We start from the raw sequence: 24,051 nt of genomic DNA, 5'->3' as shown, positions 1-24,051 counted from the left end.
CTGGCTGATATTTCTACAGCACTGATGATGGGTAGGGATTTGGAACTGCATGAGACAGGAAATTTGTTACACTGATGAGAAGAACCTATTAAAAATTAAACTTGTTAGAATTGATTACTGACAAGAATAATTATTAATTATTACTCAATGTCCCTATATCTGACAGAGCTATGCTGTGATGGGTACAGGCTTCAGAAAATTATACCCAAGCAGATTTCACACAGACCCAAGCCTGGCTGCAGCACTGATGAGCAGGGATTTGCATGTGAAACAAGACAGGAAATTTGTTACACTGATGAGAAGAGAATTAAACTTGTTAGAATTGATTACTGACAATATTGATTACAGATTTTATACTCAATGTCCCTATCTCTGACAGAGCTGTGCTGTGATTAGGTACAGGCTTCAGAAAATTATACCCAAGCAGATTTCAAACAAATGTCTTGCCTCTTCCTACATACAGACCCGAGCCTGGCTCATATTTCTACAGCACTGATGGGGCAGGAATTTGGAACTGCATGTGAAACAAGACAGGAAATTTGTTACACTGATGGGAAGATCCTATTAAAAATTAAACTTGTTAGAATTGATTACTGACTTATTGATTACAGATTTTATACTCAATGTCCCTATCCTCTGACAGAGCTATGCTGTGATGAGGTACAGGCTTCAAAAAATTATACCCAAGCAGATTTCAACTATGCCTCTTCCTACATACAGACCCGAGCCTGGCTACAGCACTGCTATGCAGGGATTTGGAACTGCATAAGACAGGAAATTTGTTACACTGATGAGAAGAGCCTATTGAAAATTAAACTTGTTAGAAATGATTACTGAATTATTAATTACAGATATTACTCATTGTCCCTATCTCTGACAGAGCTGTGCTGTGATTAGGTACAGGCTTCAAAACAGATTTCAAACAAATGTCTTGCTTCTTCCTGCATACAGACCCGAGCCTGGCTGCAGCACTGATGGGGCAGGGATTTGGAACTGCATAAGACAGGAAATGTGTTACACTGATGAGAAGAGAATTAAATTACACGTGCAGCAAATATTTATTTACCTTGATTGCTGTCTCTGCTGAAATAATCAGGGCTGCCTTCTGCGGATTGATTCCCAACTGCCAGATTCCTGTGCCTGAAATCACACTGAGAGGCTGGACAAAACTCTCCCACAGTTGCATATGTCATGCAAATTATTCTGCCCCAGTGCCTCAACAATACAATCATAAGTGCAATATCTAAATTCTTGCCTCATAAAATACATGACAAGCTCATTCAAATATATATAGTCGGAATAAGATACAAACTCTGGATTGAAATCTTCACCACTGTACAAATTCCCATTATCAGTTGTAACAAATTCAATCTTCTTATCTTTAGATATCCTGTTAATAATTTTATTTGAATATTTATAATGTCTCCAATTTAAACTCTGAGATGCAATCATGGGCATCCTATACTCAAAACAATGCTCATAGCAATTGTTGAACCAATAATTGTCAAACAATTTCAACCTTAAATAATAATGGCACCTGTTTGTATAAAAATTAACAAACAATCCAACAATTCTCTTGTACTTGTTGTATACAAGCCTTTCAAACTTGGTGATAAAATTGAGAAATAGGCCACAAGTGGACCGGAAGTAGGCAAACCGGAAGTGGACCGGAAGTGAACCGGAAGTGGACCGGAAGTAAATATGTGTGTGTGTGTGTGTGTGTGTGTGTGAGAGAGAGGGGTGTGTGTGGGTGGGTGGGTGTGGGTGTGGGTGTGTATGTGGGTGGGTGTGGGTGAGGGGGGCTTAGTTTTAGGTGTGGGCAAAAAAATATCAAGAGGGGCATATTTTTGACAGGATTATGGACAACAATCTGACAGAAGTGCCTTTTGTAAGTGTGGACAAATCAATCTGAGGGGGCTCATCATTTCTCAGGAACTTCCCGAGGGCATTTTAACAAAAATCTTGGATTAGAGGGAGTACCACACTTGAGCAAAAAGCTCATATAGGCATGTTGAGCTAGTTTTAAGTGTAGGCAAATCTGCCTGAGGGGGGTTCATCATTTCTCGTCCTGGTTGTACCACAAATCACACTACTCAACTTCGATTTTGTGTCTATTACAGTTCCCACGAACTGAGAGTTTCGTGCGGCTTTTGGGTTGTTTTCCCCAGGTGGAGCGCCATTTCTCGGCAGCACCCAAGCACATTTGGAGGCGCATACATTGTAGCTCCAAGTTAAGGTTAGCGCCGGCCAGGCGGCGATCTTTAACTAACCCCTTTCTCTTTGTTTATTTGGGAGATCGGTTTTATTAATATTTCCATCAATTTGAAAAGATCGATAAAAGAAAAGAAAGAAGAAAAAGTACACAATATGTATTAATTACAAGAAGAAACAGCCGTAGCAATTATAAGATGAGGAATCATTATTAATTATAAGAAGAAGCCTTAGTAATTGCAAGAAGAAGAAGCCTTAGCAATTATAAGAAGAAGAAGCCTTAGTAGAAGAAGATGCCTTATTAATTGCAAGAAGAAGCAGCCATAGTAATTATAAGAAGAATAAGCATTACTAATTATAAGAAGAAGAAACCTTATTAATTGCAAAAAGAAGTTTAGCAACAATAAGAAGAAGACGCCATATTGATTATAAGAAGAAGATGCCATACTGATTATAAGAAGAAGAGGTCATAAGAAGAAGATGCCATATTGATTATAAGAAGAAGAAGCCCGAAGAAGATTGGTTAGAATTAATAAAAAATAAAAAATAGAAGAAAATTACTGTATGAAAAGACTTCAAAAGTTATTTAATATTTGTACATAATTAATCAAGAATAAAGTACGAATTGTACCCTCAGTAGTGGGTTAAATCTGTTGTTTCTTTCCATATATTTGTAGCGTTAGTAACCCTGATCTGTGCCCAGAGGTATCTCATTGTCTCTCCCCTGTGCTAAGCTGGCAGATGCTCACGTGAGAGGGACGTGGCATCGAGTATACATAATTTTCATGAGTAAAATATACAAGTAATGAATACGAGAATATACTTATTTATTGAAACATTCACATATCCCCAAGTGTATGTACTTAGTGAATTTGATTGGGTGGGCAATCGGGTGGGCACAGGATCTTTTGGGTGGGCGCTTGCCCACCCGTGCCCACCCCTGTCGCCGTCCCTGCTAGGAGAATCTAAGGATAGCAGGACAAATGGATACTCATGATGGAATTAGTATTTACGTGTTCCTTGCATTTTTCTTCCAGACGGCCAAGGGCACTTGCAAGGGGCACAGAGGGGACAATTGCCTCCCCCTCGATTTCAAATTTTATACAAGTAAAAATACATTTCGTAAAATTTTCTTGCTCGCTTCGCTCGCAATAATTGATATAGCATATGGCTAGAGCCATAGCTATGGGGTAGCGGGAGTCGGCCCTGGGAGCCAGGCGATCTACATGAAAATAAAATGTTAAAGAGAATGCCATGGCGCCCCGTAAAATTGCGTCCTATTAAAACAATTTCATTCTATGAAACTTAATATAAAATATTAATGATGACACTAATCAAAGAAGTCATTGATCAATCAAGGGATTCCTATTTGTTTTGTCAGGTGTCAAAACATGTATTTCAACTATAATATAATACAATTCACACAATATTTTGCAAAATGTTTAACAAAACCAGTAGGCAACACATTGTCTGTATTGATGCAAGAGTCTCCCCTTTGAAGGAAATAGAGTCCGTGGTGGACTAAGGGACCCATGTTAAATGTTTTAGCAAGTACAAAAAAAATGTATTACGAATTTTTACACAATTCATCAAAGTGTAGATAATATGTAACCATTATTATTTAATTAATTCGATTTTTCTTGCATAACACAACACAATGGTGTTGTTGGATTCTCGTTCGATTCATTTGTGCGTAAAAATCTTGAATACAGGAAACTAGAGGGAATCATTATGAAGCATGATTTATAAAGGGCTCCCTTAATCAGTTCTGCAGAGAGGCTCAAAGCTGTTGGTACATGTTAATCGTCTATTAACATTATCGACCTGTAAATATCAAGTAGATACAGTCCCCTATTAGCCGATTTATGTTAAACTTTATATTCTTTGGCAATCTGGAAAGGTCATTATCGAAATATTGCTATTTGATGTTGCTCCAAGTTTTTTCTTGTTCGTTGCAGTTTCAAGATATCATCCCTTTTCTGTTACTTATCTCTTTTGCGGGAGGGAAGTGCCTCTGTGTACCCTGCTATATCTGCCAATGATACACAATAGCCTATATTAAAAATTTGCCCCCTCTAGGATTGACTTCGCCCCCCTACCAAGAATTCCTGGCTACTGGCCTGCATCTGGTCCACCGTCTTCTTTTCATCTTTTCTTTATCTTTCCTTACTTAGCTCACGAGGAATATTTTATTGAAGGGAATTGCTAGAAAGTTGGGGTCACAGATAAAACAAGCCGCCGCCTTTTGTAGTCGTCGAATTTTCTCAAACTTTTTCAAGCGATTGAACCAATTATATTGGTTAAACCATTGTAATTAATTTAAATTAATTAATATTGTTATATTTTATCTTTTCGTTCATTTATTTTTTATTGTTCTTTGATTTAATTTATTTTACTTCGCTTTTTGTGCCACTTTTGGCTAATTTGCGAAGATGGGGAAGAGTGTTGATATGATGAAATTGACGAATGGACACTCAGAAACATCCATGCACAGGCCGAGATTCGAACCCAAGACCCTTGGCATCTTAGCGCGATGTGCTAACCACTCCGCTACAGGGGTCGGGTTTCATTGTTGTGAGCAAGGGGAATAATGACTTGTATTACTCTGGAATGCTACAAAAACAAGCATAAAAGCCTTTTACAGGGCATCGGAACATTGAGGACTGTCACTGGAATGACATCTAAAGCATCAATTTACAATAAAATCAAGAAATACGATTTACCAGTTGGCACACATCAAGAGTTATACCCTAAGTCTTCAAAGCATCACCAGTTCGGTATCTTTGACACAACCACAGAGGAAGCCGATCGGACATGTATCTGGTTTCGAGCCACTACTTGTTTTTCGACAAAGCGCTGTTGTCGCTTTTGCCTGCATTGTTCAGACATCCATTCATTCACTGCAACGTTTCACTCCCATGGTCTTTATATCGTATAAAAAAATAGCACAACACAATAACACAACTTAGCAAAGATAAAGAACCGCAACCTCGTGTTCAGTAATCTCTAAAGAAACCGAATTAGCAACATCTCATTTACTCCACGTGGAGTGACAGTCAGTTCTTGAACGGACACTATTGGTGGGAAAGGTTTCAGGGAAAGATTTACTGGACTCCATGTGGACCTGATATATGAAATGTCTTGCCTCTTCCTGCATACAGACCCGAGCCTGGCTGCAGCACTGATGGGGCAGGGATTTGGAACTGCATAAGACAGGAAATGTGTTACACTGATGAGAAGAGAATTAAATTACACTTGCAGCAAATATTTATTTACCTTGATTGCTGTCTCTGCTGAAATAATCAGGGCTGCCTGCTGCGGATTGATTCCCAACTGCCAGATTCCTGTGCCTGAAATCACACTGAGAGGCTGGACAAAACTCTCCCACAGTTGCATATGTCATGCAAATTATTCTGCCCCAGTGCCTCAACAATACAATCATAAGTGCAATATCTAAATTCTTGCCTCATAAAATACATGACAAGCTCATTCAAATATATATAGTCGGAATAAGATACAAACTCTGGATTGAAATCTTCACCACTGTACAAATTCCCATTATCAGTTGTAACAAATTCAATCTTCTTATCTTTAGATATCCTGTTAATAATTTTATTTGAATATTTATAATGTCTCCAATTTAAACTCTGAGATGCAATCATGGGCGTCCTATACTCAAAACAATGCTCATAGCAATTGTTGAACCAATAATTGTCAAACAATTTCAACCTTAAATAATAATGGCACCTGTTTGTATAAAAATTAACAAACAATCCAACAATTCTCTTGTACTTGTTGTATAGGGGCTATCCACGAGTAAACAAAAACATATCGAACGGCACAATCGATTGTCGAACTGTAGCACAACAACTTCCGGTTCACGGCGGCCGGGTAATTCAAGCGCGTACTTGTGGCATTTCTTCTCGTTTTGTATACCGGATGAAATGGATCATATAAAAGCACTTGACGACGAGGAGAGTAAGAGATATCAGGGCAAAGTAGAGGCTTTTGCATATCAATTAGATGAGCAACTAGGAAGTAATACGGCATTATTCCAAGATGAGATCCATTTGCTGATCGTCGTTTCATTGACGATATTTGTAGCCTACATATTAAATAGAAAGTATTTTTTCCTACAGAGCGAGAGCGCTTAAATGCATACATTTATGTTTTAAGTGAAAAAGTGCGAGATGTACGGACATATAAAAAACGGAAAAAGGAGCTCCTTTTCTTCTTTCTTCAGTCAGGACGTGTCAGAGGGATGCGATAATGCACACTTGCTGGTTTCGTTCTCGTTTGAACGCAGAAATACAAAACGCTCATTGTTATTTTAAGTCAATTTTCTGCTATTTGTGTTAAACATGACGATGAAGATGAATAATAAACTGGAAAAATTAATGATGGGACAAACACAATGACACACCATTGCCTCACTATGGTGTTCAAACCTAGGACCTCTTCTCCATCAATGTTGATTTGATTGATTGAGTTGGTGTTTTAAGTCCACTTTGTGCACAGTAAGGCTAATCGGGACTGAACCTACAGTTTAAATTGGGATCCGAACCACAATATGCCTCCACCGGGAATCGAACCCAGAACCCCTTGATTACAAGGCGACGATGCTACCACTGCGCCATAGGGGAGGCACTCTATCTATCAATGTTGAAAAGATTTCCATTGCAAAAGACGAAAATTAATAATAGTACCCGCACTTAATTTTCTGGCTACACAAAAAAATATTTCCTCTGGTTACACACACAAAAAAAACTGGTTATACAAAAATTTAATACAGTTAGTGTGTACTTCAAGAACTTAACGTGTAGGCCTAACCTATCTGGCCATGACCGAGCATCTTTTGAAAGGATAAGTAATATTTTTGCTCATATCACTAAAACAGAGAGAAAATCGAGATTTGAATGATTTCTCTTCTACTTTTAATGAAGTGCAAGTGGTGCGGGACGCAAAATTTTTGGTTGGGAAGGAAACAGGACGGGGTATTTTTATAGTCCTGACGTTCAAAACGGGAAAAATAATGTTATTTCCCGACTAAATTGGGAGATTATAGGAGCAGAAAATATTCAACATTACCCGATACTAAAAAAAAAATAATTATACACACAATTTCACCCTCGGGTGATGATATATTTTGCATTTCTGGAATAAAAACTCCTAATTTCAATAAATTTCGGACATTTAGTACAAAAAATGCAGGGAATAAACTACTTCTAAACTATCATTTTTTCCGAAGTCTGGATCGGAATGTGTTTTTTTTTTCGTTCCGTTGTCATTACTGCGCAGTCTACTCCTGCTAATGGTCTTCCAATTTTAACGCCTGACAGCTTCAATGCAATAATTTGGCGCCTAGATCTCGAGGAAATGGATGAAGATAGATCCATGAAAGATTATTTAGCTCTGATCGTAGTTTACATCCTCATTGTACACACTCATTCGTTCCTTTCATACATGACACAATCTCAGCTCCCTTTAGCAGCATGTTGTGAGCCTACGAACCGGAAGTTGTTGTGCTACAAGTATGGCGTCCGCGCGAAGGCACTTCCTTCCGGTGGATAGCCCCTATACAAGCCTTTCAAACTTGGTGATAAAATTGAGAAATAGGCCACAAGTGGACCGGAAGTAGGCAAACCGGAAGTGGACCGGAAGTAGGCAAACCGGAAGTGGACCGGAAGTGGACCGGAAGTAAATATGTGTGTGTGAGGGGTGGGTGTGGGTGGGTGTGGGTGTGTATGTGGGTGGGTGTGGGTGAGGGGGGCTTAGTTTTAGGTGTGGGCAAAAAAAATATCAAGAGGGGCATATTTTTGACAGGATTATGGACAACAATCTGACAGAAGTTCCTTTTGTAAGTGTGGACAAATCAATCTGAGGGGGCTCATCATTTCTCAGGAACTTCCCGAGGGCATTTTAACAAAAATCTTGGATTAGAGGGAGTACCACACTTGAGCAAAAAGCTCATATAGGCATGTTGAGCTAGTTTTAAGTGTAGGCAAATCTGCCTGAGGGGGGTTCATCATTTCTCGTCCTGGTTGTACCACAAATCACACTTCAATTCGACTTCTTTACTTTTGTATATTAATCGCTTATGTCATTACTGAATGATAATTCCCCTTTTCTCCTTATTTATATCCTGTTATTATTTTAAACTTATTTATTTATTTCCTTATAATTAGTATTAATATATATAATCGTTATTTCATCACATCTGCTCTTTCCGTTGTCTCTATTTACAATCGTATAAGTTCTCCTGGGTGGTGCCATCTCTTATCCACTTTCCAAACTTATTTATGCAGCATCTTTTATAACCGTTGTTCCTCTTGCATGCTGCCATCTATGGTCCTTTATTTCAAAGAAAAGCAACGCAGTTTGTGTACGTGACATAGAAATGTTCACATATCATCATCCCATAAAAAGCTGTCTTAACTTTGTCATTAGAATGCAAAAAAAGAGAATTACTAGAGAACGTGAAACAAAATAAACTGTCATCAATTGAATACTTCTATAATTAGAAGCAGCTAGTAGACTTAGGAGGTGCAAAATTATGCAGGGTATGGTCAAGATGAGATCAGGATTTAGGGTGATCTTGAGGACTGCAGCTCTGGGCCTTCAGTGGGGAAAACTGCTTGGAAAAGTACAGCATAAATAAAAAAATGAGGTACTTCGGATGTGATGAAAAATGTAGAAATACGTATAACTAACCACCTCATGTAGCTTAGCGAAAAGTTATAACTGAGACTGTGGAGGGGATTGGAGAGGGGTCTTCGTGTTGTAAGCTCCGGGCCTGCACATATATAAATTCTGGCCTGCGCATGATTAAAATAATCTCTAATAAATAAAAATAAAAACCCCATCTTAGCGTTGCTTCCTCTAGCAACACAATAAATTATTTCGACTTTTTAATTAGGTCTACATTGAAATTCCAGAAGTGTCTCTTTCTTTATTTCATTACAATTTTTACATACATGTCATCTTCAAATGTCTACGTGATATACAAACAACAACTTTGTATTCGTTCTGCTAATAAATACTAATAAGAAGTAATCACAATAATCACTACAATACCGAGGTGTATAAATTGTGATGTAACAGTTATGTGGGTTTGGAAAAAGCTACAGAATTATTGAATTGATAATAGCCTATCAGTTACGTAATCATGCCATTTTTCTTGTGATTAACTTACGTAGAATTAAAAGGCCTCCCCCATTGCGCAGTGGTAGCGTCATTGTCTTGTAATCAAGGGGTCCCGGGTTCGATACCCGCTGGAGGCACAAGTGGTTCGGATCCCACTTTAAACTGTAGGTCCAGTCCCGATTAGCCTTACTGTGCATAAAGTGGACTTAAAACAGCAACTCAAACGTAGAATTAAAAGAAGAAAGGGGTTGGTAGGAAAGCTTTGTTTTGAGGGCATCAGAGAACTAATCAATCACGATGAGAATGGTTTAAACTTTAGAAGCATCAGAGGTTCAGCCAAAAAGGTCGACAGAATCTGTAGATACAGATGAAGTAAAGAAGAAAGGTGTCACGAAGTATCAATTCGGAAATTTTGTTTGTTTGTATTTAAATCCACTTTTATGCTCAGATAGCCTAATCGGGAGGTGGCAGTAGAAGCCAGAACCTCTTCATTATAAGGAGGCAACGTTATGCCATTGGAGAAAAAAAAATATTCAGAAAGAACTTACAGGAAACGTGTCATTTTATCACCACATTCAAGAGGGTGTATTGCCAGAGACAAATATTTGAGTCTTTCGGAAAACAACGTTATTGTTCACTGAGTTAGCTGCCTTGATCCAAGAATGAAACAATATGAAATTGAATCTACCACCTCAACTTTCGAAGGATATGAACTAATGAAACTCCACTTTTGAAAGAGTAAGTTGTTGCTGATTCGACTGATTTGTTCTATGTGAAGTCACTTTTCTGCTAATTTGGCTAATGGCAACGATGAGGTTCAATGGTGATTAGGTGAAAGTGACGAAGGACGAAAACAAATGTACGCAGACACTGAAAATACAACCCACCACAAATTATTATTTTGACTGTGGTTCCAGGCGCTAGAGATTCGTTCACCTGCAAGATTTCCAGGGTATGCTTGGCAGGATAGAGGTTGACATTTGAGCGCTTTCGAAAAGGTTGCGCAATACAACCCAAATTATCTGTAAAAAAGAGATGAATTACCGGTTATAGTGATCAATTTCGATGAATTCCTTGTGTCCAAAATCACATTCTACAAAATGTAAACTATTTGTTACCTCAGTGCATGTGTGTATCTAACCACACGTGCATCACTTCTCCCGCATGAGTAACGAAGACTAACTTCAGAAAACGAATAGCAACTTAGCAAGGAAATAATCTCTTCAATTCTTAACAGATTTTTCATTGTTACTTGATTATTACTTTTGGGCGATGTCTTGTCAAAATAGCCTTTCATAAGCCTTTGGATACTTTATGCAGAATGAAGAAAGATTTCTTTTTTCGAGTGTGTGCGCACATTCCCAATAAGACATTAATTTTAATCCATATATCAAGTGGCGGCAATTAGGAGGAACAAGTCGGGAAAGTCCCCCCCCCGCCACATTATGCCACTCGTTGTATCCACACTATTGCCTCTTAATGCTAAGACTTTTCTACCAAAAAAAGTAAACTGTCCTTGCCCCCAAGTTTTGGCACACGATCGCCGTTACTGCAAACATACATTCAGACATTTGTCAGTTGCAATAACCTTGTAAGCCAAGAAAAGTGATCATTAACCCCCAAGTTTCAGTCAAAAACTAATATGATGCAAAATGAAATGATCAGGAACATGCATTTAAATTACGAGAAAGTAATGTAATTCTTCACCATTGTCTACAATCACACTTTCCATCACTGTGGCCGGATAACTATATAAAATTGAGTATGTGCCATGTATTTTTTACACTTGAAGGACAAAATGTGATGCAACCGATTCACATTTATTTCACTACATTGACGTGAATGAAAGAATGTGATTAGAACGTATGGCTGCGCTAACACAAACACTTCCTTGAAATAATTGTATCCATCGGAGATAAAGAAGTGGTACAAGATGCGAGAATATATTAGAAAAGAAAGATGAAAGACACCAAACACACATACGCGTGTGTGTGTCAGGCGCGGTTGGCCCTATAGCGCACAGGATCAGTGAACCCCCAGTAATATACGATAATCACCTCGAGAATGAACAATGAACAATGTCTTTAAATTTTCACATTATTTCGCTAAAAATTCTACACAATAAGTCATGTATTTGTGCCCGTAACACGGCGAACTCTCTTGCTGAGAAGAAGAAACCGCGAATCGGCCGCCCTGATACAGACCCTCAGTTGAACCCCCACAGGACAGCTCGTGCCATTGTGAAAGCTTCGTGCGGGAGCAGAAGCGCGAGGAGGGTATAGGACAAAATACATGGGCGATGAGATTTGCAGAACCTATGTTCAACCCAACGGTCATGCGCAGTTCGTTCTCTCGCAGAAGCCGCGGGACAAGGCTCCTTTCTCGCTGCTTCCTCCCTTCCAGTGTTGCTGCGTGCGGTTCAAGTTTGAAGCGCACACATTACATATTCAATCTTCTCTTGTATCATTTTTGCACCGAACTTCTTGGAATAAATGCAAGATTGTGTCAGAGATGGATGAGTGGAAACAAATAGAAGCTGGAATTAGATGCGATGAATTAAAATAAAGGAGATACATTACCAAAATACCTTGTGCATGCATTCAGAGGTTTTTCCTTAAAGGTGGAAACACTTCGGGTTCGCGAAAGAGAAAGAATGGCGCGAAGACGTGACTCGCTGTCGCTCGGTGTCAAAGTCTCAAGTTTTTTAGTTTTTGAAGTGCTTGGATACTTGTTGGAAAGTATTAAGTGATGCTGCGAGTGAAACGAGGGATGGACTTTACCTAGGTTATGTCATTTGATGCAGTGTAGGCGTTGCTGTCCGCGCAGGTAAGAAATGACCGATAGAAATGCACATAATTAACGTAAACAAACTTCCTTGTCCACTGAAAAAAAGCGTGTGCTGGTCGACCAGCCCCAAATTTGAACAAACCTGTCGCGTATAAATGAAAGGGTCTCAGGTTCGATTTCTAGTATGCGCATGCCATTAGTTGCCATTTCCCTTTAACAAATGTAGGACCAGTTCTGATTAGTCAGCATGGACGTCCGGAAGGGGAAAAGGGGGCCGCCCCCCATGGAAATTGAATGTAAACCAAAAATTATATATTACACGCATATAATTTAATTTCAGTCACAGTAATTTTTGGTAATTATTATAAAAGCGTTGCAGTAACTTTAGACTGAAGGAGTGTTTTTTGCTCCTCGTGGGGAAAAAATATATTACTTGCCCCTACTTGAGGATGTCCATGATATTCCAACAAAACTCAACTTTTTTCATAAAGGCACAATTTATTGTAGTTTCAGCCCTAAATTTATTCGCACACCCCTACAACAAAACCTTATACTCCCAGATAAAAAGAATTCTTGACAAAGCTTTTAAACCCTCCCCCATCCTTTTGTTGGGCGAAGGAAGTATATTTTGCGGAAAGTGAATATATGTCACATCACTTCAGTGAACCCCCGGGTAAATAATGCACGAGCCGCGCCTGGTGTGTGTGCCACTTAAGAGAAACATTTGAAGAATGGAACGAGAGAAGGTGAAACGGAGAAAGAGTTAACAAGCTGAGAAAGATATAACAAGGCATCAGGCGCGTGCCCAGGATTTTCGTAAGGGGGGGGTTATGAATCCAACACATTTTCCAGTTCACAGGTCAAATTTCTTGTAATAAATTTGATAATTAATATACTTGGATTTTACCCCCAATGAACGCAATCAATGTATTTGCTATGGATGCTTCATGTTTTTATTGCATCATATAAAAGCACCTGCTTGAATATTTCCAAATTATTAACATTTTATATTTAATTGCTCAAATATAATTTTTAAACAAAAAATATGTACACCCAACATTGTAACAACATTAAAGAGATTAAGACTACTTGATGTCTTAAAGACAGTAATAAATAAGGTACCACAGTTCAACAATTTAAATTCTGAAATTTAGGCATCGAGGTTTCTGTGCGAGTTCTAATATGTCGTCACAAGTAACTTTTATATCCCGGTGAATGTTCAGAGCAGCTAACCCATTTAATCTTTCTTCGCAAATGGTATTTCGAAGATAGGTCTTTAACCGCCTCAAAGTTGAGAATACTTTCTCATTTGATGTTGTTACCGGGATTGTACATAACATGCGCAAACGTGCGTTTACCCAGGGAAATATTACTTCACTGCATATATCAATTGCTTCAAGAGCATTTACTGGACGTGTTTGCATTGCTGCAAGATGACGATACCACAGTTTCATTTCAGTGGGAGCATCGTCGCCTTGTAATCAAGGTGTCCCTGGTTCGATACCCGGTGGAGGCTCATAGTAGTTCGGATCTCACTTTAAACTTTAGGTCCAGTCCCGATTAGCCTTACTGTGCATAAAGTGGACTTAAAACATCAATTCAATCAACATTGTACTTGTTGTGGAGATGATTTTGCTAAATATTGTGTACATTTTTGGCATTGTATTATTATATTATTGGTCAAAACATTTGTTTGACAGTCGCCAAACAAATACGAACCCCTTCAGTAATTAACAATTTCTACTACAGTGTCATTAATGTGTCATATTAATTTTCATATTAGGTCTATGGATAGGAACTTTGTATGTTGTTAACGTTATGGAACTGCGAAACCAACTGTTTAAGGGCCACTCCCCCTCCCCCCTCCGAAGCCGAGCACCGCACCGCAGGGTCTGTCACTGAGCCCGACAAAATCTTGCCAGACAGTGCTCGAAATGGAAATTCCTAGCCGAAAAGGGAGGGGATATTTGATCGATTTTGGAGATACGAGGGGGTACATCCTTGTATGGATCAACATGGAGACAATACAGTAGGTGGAGGATGCTCAATATGCAAATTATTCTAATTGGGGGGTATGCTTTGTGAAACTTTCTTAACTGGAGGCAGCATCCCCTACTTCGACCACTGATGCCAGAAAAGGTGCTTTCAGAAAATGAATTTATTACTGCACACACATATTACTTATTGTATTTGTTGCGTTTGTACAAGAGAAATATTCAGAAGATTGTAAGGAATATTTACAGTTCATAGGATGCCTACCTAGTCTATCCCGTGTCGTAATACAAATTTTATCCCTTTCCTACAAAATAATAAAATTGTCCACGGCAACCGTTATTTTATAATGTGGTTGCATACATATATAGCTCCAAGCTTTCTGGGACCTTGGAAAATACGTGAACCACAGGCTTCCCCGTGGCTTTAACTAACGACACTAGTGCCACTGCTCCGACGCCAGGGTTTCAAATGCCTTGGAGGATCTATAAGATAGGTAATATCGTCTTTCGAGGGTTCGTGAACAAGACAAAAAGTAAATTGTTTTAAAGTCCATTTTATATTCCGATACGTTAATCGGGACTGGACTTAAAGTTTAAATCGGGATACGTACCACTGTGCAATGCACCTTCACAGGGGATCAAACCCAGGACCTCTTTGATTACACCACCATCGGTGAGACCCCTGAAATCATTGAGGAAACTTGTCCATGTTCTCTCGTCCTGTGAAAGTTCATTGGTGATATAGGGTGACATCCTACACACGTCTTCCAGACATACACACGTGGTCAACCCCCTCCCCTGCACACACAAGTTTGTATGCTTACAGCACATGCTGTGCCCTCCCAGAAAAACAATTCTTAATCCGCCTATGGATATATCTGCTATCAAATAATGAACGTCACTTACCTCGACAGTTCCTTGACAATTTTGCAACAAAGTTTCCAATATCTTCTGTTATGCCTTCTTGTTGAATATCAGAGTCTGAAAGTTAGCACGTTTAACTCTCGCAATTCGGATGGAATTCCTCTGAACTTAAATCGACCTTTTCTGAGGTTCTATTTGTGGAAGGTGAAGCTTCAACTTCCATTTTTTGTTTCTTTTGGAAATAATCTAATAATTTATTTCTCCTCTTTTCTCTATCCATCTTTAGTTCCACGTCAAAAATCTATTACACAAGCAGAAACATAACACACAACATGACCACTTCGACTTGCTACCTTGCAGACTGCAACTCGCTACAACTCCAGTGAACACCAGGACTTGGGACAAAGATACCGGGCGAGTGTTTTGTGGTTTGGAATGTCTGAACCATGCATCCAGCTTGGTCCAGCTCAAATTACTTCACAAGTGTTGACAGCAACCAGTAGTGTCAGTGTCAGTAGTGTTGGCAACTGCTAAATTATTTACGCAGAAATTCAAGTGACATCTTTCACAAATTTTACAAGAAAATTCAATAAACTGAAGGCTGGAAATTGGTTGGAAAAAATATCTAATTTGTAAAGAGCACAAGAGTAAATCGTATAATATTTTGGCATATTAATTGTTTTTATTTTGTTTATGAAACTGACTGGGCCAGTTGCGCTATATAACGCATCCCTCCCTTCCTCCCGGCATGCTATTGTACAAAACTTCGCTTGCCTCCTTCGTAAAACCATGCTTCGCTACTGCCTGCAACAATTATTATTATTATTATAATTATTGATATTTTGAAATAAATGTGCATCCAGGTGTGATATAAGATTTTGACTTACTTTGCCTACTAATTGTAGTGATTCAAATCTCACAGAACTTTGCTCTGCTGGCATAAATGGTATAAGAAGGGGAAAGAAAGAAAAGGGAAGTTAGCAGCACTGTCGTAACAGGAAAGGGAGGGTCATTCTCCTAAGAGGGTGAAAGAAAGGGGGAGGAGGGATTCCTTCAGTTCGCATTCCAAGGGTTACGGCTCTTTTCTTGACCATACTGAGAGAAGGAAATTCTCCTTCCTTTTCAGTGACTAAGGAATGAATGAATGCCTGTGCATTGTTGTAACTCAACTCCAATATTATCAAAAGTAATTGAAGAAGCAAATACATTTCTCATTGCCAAATGTAAACAGTTTACAATATTGGCGATTTGGTACTCAAACACATTTATGAAATAAAAAAAATATTTCACTTTTGCTTTGAATTTTTTCAAATGACGAAACCAATGGGGGGGGTTTTAACCCCCACCAACCCCCCCCCTGGGCACGCCACTGCAAGGCATTAAAGAGTAAGAAAGAAAAGGGAAATCGGGAGTGTAAGAGGACAGGGAATACATATACATGTATATGTATATGGCCTTACATTTATACCTGCCCACCTCCTAGTCTTGTTCTTTTTACTTCAATGTTTGCTTCGCCTAGAATGGACTTCCGTCCAAGGTCGGGGGGCAACGCCCACTGCCCCCTGTGGTTGCGGCACCGTTTATGAGTGTCTCTTCATCAATTTCACGTCGTTGTTGCGATTAGCTAGAAGTGACAGAAAGCAATGCTAAGTAACAAAAATAAAAAATCCACTCCCTCTCTCTACCACATGAATCACTATTACCAAAAGGTAGACTTGGGAAACAAAAATTTAAGCAGTTCCAGGTTCATAGCAACACATCCAAGAAAAACATCCGAACACATTAGGCATTCTAATACAAGACTACTCAAAATGTCACAACTGTTCTAGATACTGAAAATTGCGAAATCATTTCCAGAAGTCTGAATCTGAAAGGGAATCCCCCCCGCCAATTCTGATCCGACAATATACGGAATCCCATACACCCCATTAAATCACAAAATCAGTAAGTGTCTTTGTTATGTTGCTAGAGTAACACATGATATAATTGTAAAGATTAGTGAGAATTCCAGCTAGGAATGTGTTCTGTATTTTTCACAGGGGGGGGCAAAACAGGCTCTCAGGGGAGGGGGCATTGCCCCCCTCTAGCTACGGGCCTGACCAGATGTGGCTGGATCGGCATGCTACCTTTTGTTTGAAACAAATAAGATCTGATAATAATCAGATCAAATATTTTTTTAAATTTATTTTTTCAAAATATATTCCTCTCAATTCAATTTATCTATCTATCAGGGGCACATGTTTATAGATGATGCTATATTTTATTATCCCCAAAACAGGGTGCTAGGTGCCAACAAAGTTCAAATTGTACTACGTTTAGCACAATTACGCTAGGTTGGCATCACTCCGTGAGGCCGGACTCACTGTAACCATTTCGGGCGAACGCGCCCCTGAAATTATGCTTTCCCGCATGAATTGAATAGAATGTTATGGGACCAGCTGAGGCCCTCGGAGAAGTGGCTCGACATGCGACTATAGAGTCCCTGGCAGGGATGGAAATTTGTGGAAATTATCGTGAGGCCTAGAATTTCAGTTTTCTTGTATTAAGACGTACTTTAATGAAATTATAAGTAATCCAAATAATCCGTAAAAGCCAAATATATTAGGGTAGGCCCAGCCTCCGGGCCTCTTATGAGGCTTCGCAACTTACACCTTTATTCTTACTTTTGCATCTATGGTGATTTGGCAATTTCACTGCGATTGTATTTGCTTTCTTTTAAATGTTCAGAGATATCACGGATGTAATTTAACAGACTATTCAAGTTTAAGCTCAATATGTTTTAACCGGTCAGGTTTGTTGAACATTTGAACTTGTATATACAATTTTAAAAAAAAGAACTAATTATCTTGAATTGTATGTAGTTGTTGCGTGTTGTCGACAAACGCACACATAGCGCTAGTCGCTTAGCAACTGTCCAGTGTTACCTGTAAGGATTGTGGGTAAGTAGACCCGTAGATCGTGACGTAATGGCAGACTAGGTCATGAACTCTAACCCTCTCTGGACATTTTGGGACTCAAAGGCTTTTTTAAGTTGTGAGTAAATTTTGTTTAATGTTTCACATGTATCGTGTTCACACTGTATACTTTAGTGTTGTAAGTGGTCAGTTGTGTTGCCAATTGCATCTAAAGGAATATAAAATATGAAAAGCGACCGTGACCCAAGTAAGGGCAGCCATGCATGATGCTCCCGTAAGGCCAGCCGAGGACGCGCGCGACCGCAATGGCCTCGCAGGAAGGTTAGTCTAGAGAAGTACCTCGTGTCAAGCGTTGCTGTTGCTACATGTTTAACTTATTTCAGAGTTATATCATGTGCTTTTGATTAATAGTTGGTTTTGATCCAGGAATATTCTGTGGTAATGGGTTCGTTCTTGAGGTACTATACAAACGGGTGATGTGATAAGACATGGACATTATATATCAGCGTGTGTTACGTGGCCTTCGGTAAACAGCACCATCTTGAGTTAGGCGGTGCTTCATTTTGACCATATTTTAAAAAATATGTGTTGTCATATGACATTTAAACTGCGACAGAACTGAACAGAAAATCCAATCTATTTCCATTGTCAGGTATCGGTGCAAAGTACAAAGGGGGGGTCTGAAACACTATCACACAAAGACATGGAAAGGTATGTATTTTTTGTTTTATACAGCCATTATTTATTTTATAATAATTGTTTCTAAAAAAATAATACAGTATATGCTACAAGTTGGATTTCTTGAATTTGAGCGTGTGCGAGAGCAGAGTCGCAGAATTGTTGCTATTTCATCCATGCTGTTTTTTTTTGTGTGCTTTCGGATTTACGCTTCTCTAGTTTTAATAACAGTGCCGAATATGGTAGGTCATTCAACACAGCTGACCGATCCTAGTATATGCATTTAATATCTCAATAGAAGGCGTTTTTTAAATTGTCGATTTGTACACTGTGGAACTTTTAGTAACCCGTATCATGCAGATTTTTTTAGCTGTGGACATAACATATATTCATTGAATTTGCATAATAAGACCTGCTATACTATTACAGTCCTAATCACTAATTAATTTGATTTTTATCTGAGTTGTTATAGTACCAAGATTTAAATCACTTTTACAAATCTGTTGCACATTACACGGTGGTTCGGATCCAGTGGCGTAGCGCAGTGCACCTAAAATATTGGGTGGCCCTTGGAAAGAAAATATTGAAAATACTACAACCTATATATATCATTGATGACGTCAGAGGGTAATGGACGTACAACAGTTAGCTACCCCCCACCCCCTTTGAGGTGGTTAACAATTAAAAAGAAAATTGAACTACCTTGTCACACTATAGCTAAAAATCAAAAATAATCGGTAACACGTAACTGGTATGGAGGTTGTGGGAAATTTGTCTCGGTTCTTATTTGAATATGAAAATGTTTCGGCCCCCTTGAAAATATTTGATGGGAAATTACATTTTAAATACCACACATAAAACTAATATTAGTGGTAAAAGTTCATGAATTACCAAGTTTTAATGTTTGTTTGGCAATAAAAAAACAGACTGTGCGAGCAACTGAGTCTTCCTACTGGATTCATAACTGCAGACAATTTATACTCTAAACGATTCTGACTAACTGTACGTATATCAATAAAGGTGTGAGGTAAGGAATTTTTTTCCTATTTTAGGCGATTGCAAGCGAGTAAATTAATACAGCATTTCTATGGACCCACAGGTTACGTTGCTAGGGCCCCTTTTATTGAGCCAGTACGCCGCTGCTTATTATCGCAGACATCATCTTATATGTTACTGGGAACCCACTTGACCACCTCCCACATAAAAATAAATAAAACAGTCGTAAAGTTATTTGTTTTGTCCACTGACTCGTAAATTACAGTAACTCTGTTGATATGTATTCCAAGTTCTCCAATTGGGCGTTTCTATTTAGTTTTCAACTCAATGAATTTCGAGTTCAAATCTTGCCATTGTTGACCTACATTTTGTCTATTTCGTAATTTAAAAAAATAACCTACACTATCTGTTGAATTTCTGAAATTACATAAAATTTTAGGAGTGCAGAGAAAACATTGCCGGGCCCCTACCCCTCGGGTGCTCCCCTGCGTTGGGGGGGCAGCTGCTACACCACTGTTTGGATCCCACTTTAAACTGTAGGTCAAGTCCCGGTTAGCCTTTTTCTGCTTTAAAGTCTACTTAAACTAACAATTCAAACAAACAAAACTGTTGCAACTATGACTGATTTAACCTCAGATATACATGTTGCAGTGAGATTAGAAACAGCCCACCTCTCATTTGTTGGATGATTTTTGCAAGTTGTCTGGGAAGATGAGGACCCTTTGAAAGTTTGGAATTGAATGTGAAAGAATGTTTGATTTGAAGTTGGTAACTGTTCCGATTGTTTTATGATTTTTTTCAAATTCTCTTAACGGAAAGACTATTTATTGTAGAATTTTGGAAATTATTGTCACACAAAATTTGAACCTTCATTAAAGTAATTAGCACTGGATTTGAAAAAAAAAAGTTAATTATGTTGAAAATAAAAATACTTAAAAGTTAACTACACAAGCATGCACGCTTCCCATCGACTAGTTATTTTCCATTGACAAGCAAGAGTAAGTATAGTAGACTAGTGGGAATGAAGGTAGAAGTAAATCAGAACCATAGTAGAATGCATGTAGGGACTTTATTTTAATGCTAAGAGAACCAAACCTAACTCGGGAGTATGTGTTAACAGACGTAAATCGAAATCGAGCCATGTAAAAATGGCATTTGTAGCATGATGAAATCGCAGTAAAACAAAAGGAACTTGGGCCTTGAAGTTTGCTGAATATGGATACGGGATGCAGTAATTGTGCACAAATTGTATATATTGTGTAAGGTGTGGGCCGAAGTTCCGTTTGTTTTATTGCGAATTAATCATGCTACGAATGCAATTTTTACATGGTTCTATTTCGATGTACGTCTGTTAACACATACTGTGGAGTTTTAGCGATTACTTAAGATTTTGTTCAACATATGCTTTTGTGGTTAGGTTAGGCAGGTTAGGTTTTGTTTCTTTAGCATTAAAATAAAGTCCCTAAATGCATTCTACTAAGGTTCCAATTTACTTCTACATTCATTCCCATGCTTCTACGATATTTACTGTCGCTTGTCGACTGAGGATATCTTGTCCATGAGAAGTGTGTAAGGTAATTTTCAACTTGTTTTTTTCAACATAAAATAACTTTTTTTGAATCCAAACAGTGCTCATTACTTTAAGAAAGGTTCAAATTTCATGTGACAATGATTTCCAAAATTCTACGATAATTAGTCTTTGTGCTAGGAGAAATCATAAAACAATCTGAACCGTTACTGCAACTGAGAAAACATTAGGTGAACTAACCTAACATACTCGCATAAACATTCATTGGTGTAAAGAGAATCTAGGAAAGTATGAAGCAAGCATGACTGAACTTGCCAGAAGTATTCTGCAAGAAAGATGCAGTAAGTATTCATTATGCCTCTTTAGTATGTGCAATTGGATATGTGGTAAATTCATGTGCACACATGTGATGAAGAAATTAGCATTCTCAATTACATGATTGGCCTAAGAAAGTACATGCTAGCATACAATTACGTTGCATTTCAGTTGTGTCTGTTGCAGAATGTATTTCTAGGAATCTTGACCTTTCCAATCACACAAGCTCTTACTCATGATTTGGTGTGGGTCATAACCTGCCCCCTTTGGCCAGTCAAAAAAAAATAATCATGAAATGCAGGAGAGGATGGCAAAGTGAGGACAGACTACAAAAAAAAATGCATAACTCCCCCTTTTTGAAAATCCTGGACATGCTGTAATAATTACTCGTCATATGCCTGCATGAGTAGTTAAGCAATTCAGGTTTGGTGCTTGTAGTATTATAATTACTGTACTCCTATTTATGTTTTAAGTAGTTTAGGATTTTGGGGTTTAGTTGCTAAATTAATACTGTGACCTTTTCAAACCAGCAAATTAGTTTTCCAAAGTTGGGAATGGTTTTCATGTTCATTTCTTGTATTCTATGCATAGTTTCTGTCCAACTTGCAAAAAATAAAAAAAAAACATTCACTGTAAAGGACACCACAAATTGTATGTGATTTTTATATTGTAATTGGGGAAAATGATGTGTATGGTAACATATACAATAGCAAAACATTTTAAAATATATTCTGTGTGACTTTCTAGTGATGCCTTGAGCTGAAAATGTCACATCATTTTAAAACTAATGCATGAATTGCATTTGATGATTAATAGTGGTTGTAATTGTAATTGATGGCCACATTCTGTGATGTGTTCCACTGTTATATGCAATTGGTACATGTGGTGCACACACAGTCTCACAAAAAAATTCATTTTCTGGTAATGTGAAGATGCTTATGTATTGTCTGGGACTTTCGTTAAAATATGTTTTCAAATTTAAATCTTTCTGATTATAGTGCTTTTCCTAGAATTGTAAAGAACAAATGAACTAGTGCTTATCGTAAAAATGAAAAATTGTAATACTTACTATAGCTTGACCACAAGGAAAAAAAAACCTTTCGTCAAAAGCGTTCGCGTATCTTCCATGCCGTTATTGGTGCTCGGCACAGTGTAGCCAGGTCAGACTTGAAAAAAATTGGGTGATTGTTCCTTGGAAAACCAGAAGATCTAATAGTAGCGGATGAACGACATTCTTGGGGGCATGGGGACGTCCACAGATTTTTCCAGCGAGGGGGAAACAATGTATTTTTTTTCAGGCGGGTGAACGATGCATATTACCCCGTAATAATGTTCCCTCTCAGAAAACGCCACTTGAGTTTGAAATTATCACGTTCCTACATCCTTATTATAATAATGGATGTAAATTACTGACTGAAATCAACTCGTACATCTGAAATAATACGTACTTTTATATCAACATTCATTTTCCAGAAGGGGAGGGGGTGGTGACCATCCTTGCACTTCCTTCTGGACGTCCATGCCGCTATATAATTTTCTAGAAAATTAAGTATTTAAGAATATTATATTAAGGATAGAAAAGTATTTTCAAGTCGATGAAAGTTTCTGCAGCAAATTTCTTGTTATTAACACTCACATGCTACATGCTTTATTCATCAGTTATGCTGCCTCTATGTTGCTGTATTCAATATATATATATATATATATATATATATATATATATATATAGACACACACACACACATATATATATGCATACATACATGTATATGTATAAAATAATTTGCCCACGTTACGAAGTCAGTGTTTCTACCTAGTAAGGCAAAGACATTTCACTGTGTTTGTGTCACTTCATCCATTTCATCAGTTTTTCATTTATCCATATTGTCATACTTATCCGTAGAGGCACAAAAGCGACGTAAAATAACTAAAATAGAAATAGATTTTCGGGTGGGATAAAATACAACCATCTAAAAATAGTAATGTAGTAATAGTAATAAAATAATAATAATGTCCTAGCACAATAGAGCATCGTTTGGCATAATTTCACAGTTCAAACAGCACTTTTCATGGCTGAGTGGAGTTCCACTCTATCTCTCCCCTCCATGTTCAAGTAAGATGAGCAGGAAACTTGTTTTTGAGCAGGCTGTTGGAGGTGCCATAGCAAGAGTTTATTATGGAATTCTCTCGAGAAATCAATAGGTCTGGCAACACTGCCGTTGGCCACTCTGAAGGCTACTTCCCCCTGTCCTTTTCCCCACCCGCCAGCGCAATGAGGTTCTGCGCAGGTTTCTTTCCTTGTGGTTCCACTCTAGTTGTTCACAGGTCCATTTAACCTCTTAAATGCACTGCTAAGACAGTGGCATATTCTCCCATTTTATGGTTTACTTTCGTTAAACTAACTTTTTTCACATATATGTATAGAAATTGCCACAAAATTTAAAGTTGTCAGACTTCTGCTTTTGTTTTATATGCATGCCTGCATTTGTGTTCAATTTCTATTATATCTAATGAATATATAAGAATCATTTTGGTATACCAGGTCAAATTTTCAGAATATGCCACTGTTATTCCAGTACATGTAAATTCTTCCCATCAACCAAGACACACATGTCTCAGT

The 24,051-nt window shown here is 38.2% G+C and overlaps 1 protein-coding gene across 6 annotated transcripts in view; it reads left to right on the top strand.

Moving 5' to 3' along the window:
• Positions 1-18,001: 18,001 nt before the first annotated feature.
• The window catches only part of Hr78 (Hormone-receptor-like in 78), a 136,166-nt gene continuing 130,116 nt past the window's right edge, over positions 18,002-24,051 (top strand). For 3 of the 6 annotated variants that reach the window (XM_083117480.1, XM_083117479.1, XM_083117478.1), the window contains exon 1: positions 18,006-18,032. The gene's annotated coding sequence lies outside the window, so the exon portion shown is untranslated. Of the gene's footprint in view, positions 18,033-24,051 lie in introns of all 6 variants that reach the window. The other 3 variants (XM_083117483.1, XM_083117482.1, XM_083117481.1) reach the window with 2 other exon arrangements.

This window comes from Lepisma saccharinum, chromosome 2 (assembly GCF_977018435.1).
Source record: "Lepisma saccharinum chromosome 2, izLepSacc3.1, whole genome shotgun sequence".
NCBI classification, from domain to species: Eukaryota; Metazoa; Arthropoda; class Insecta; order Zygentoma; family Lepismatidae; genus Lepisma; species Lepisma saccharinum.
Note: the sequence above shows the minus strand (reverse complement) of the source record. Positions and strands in the feature narration are given on the sequence as shown.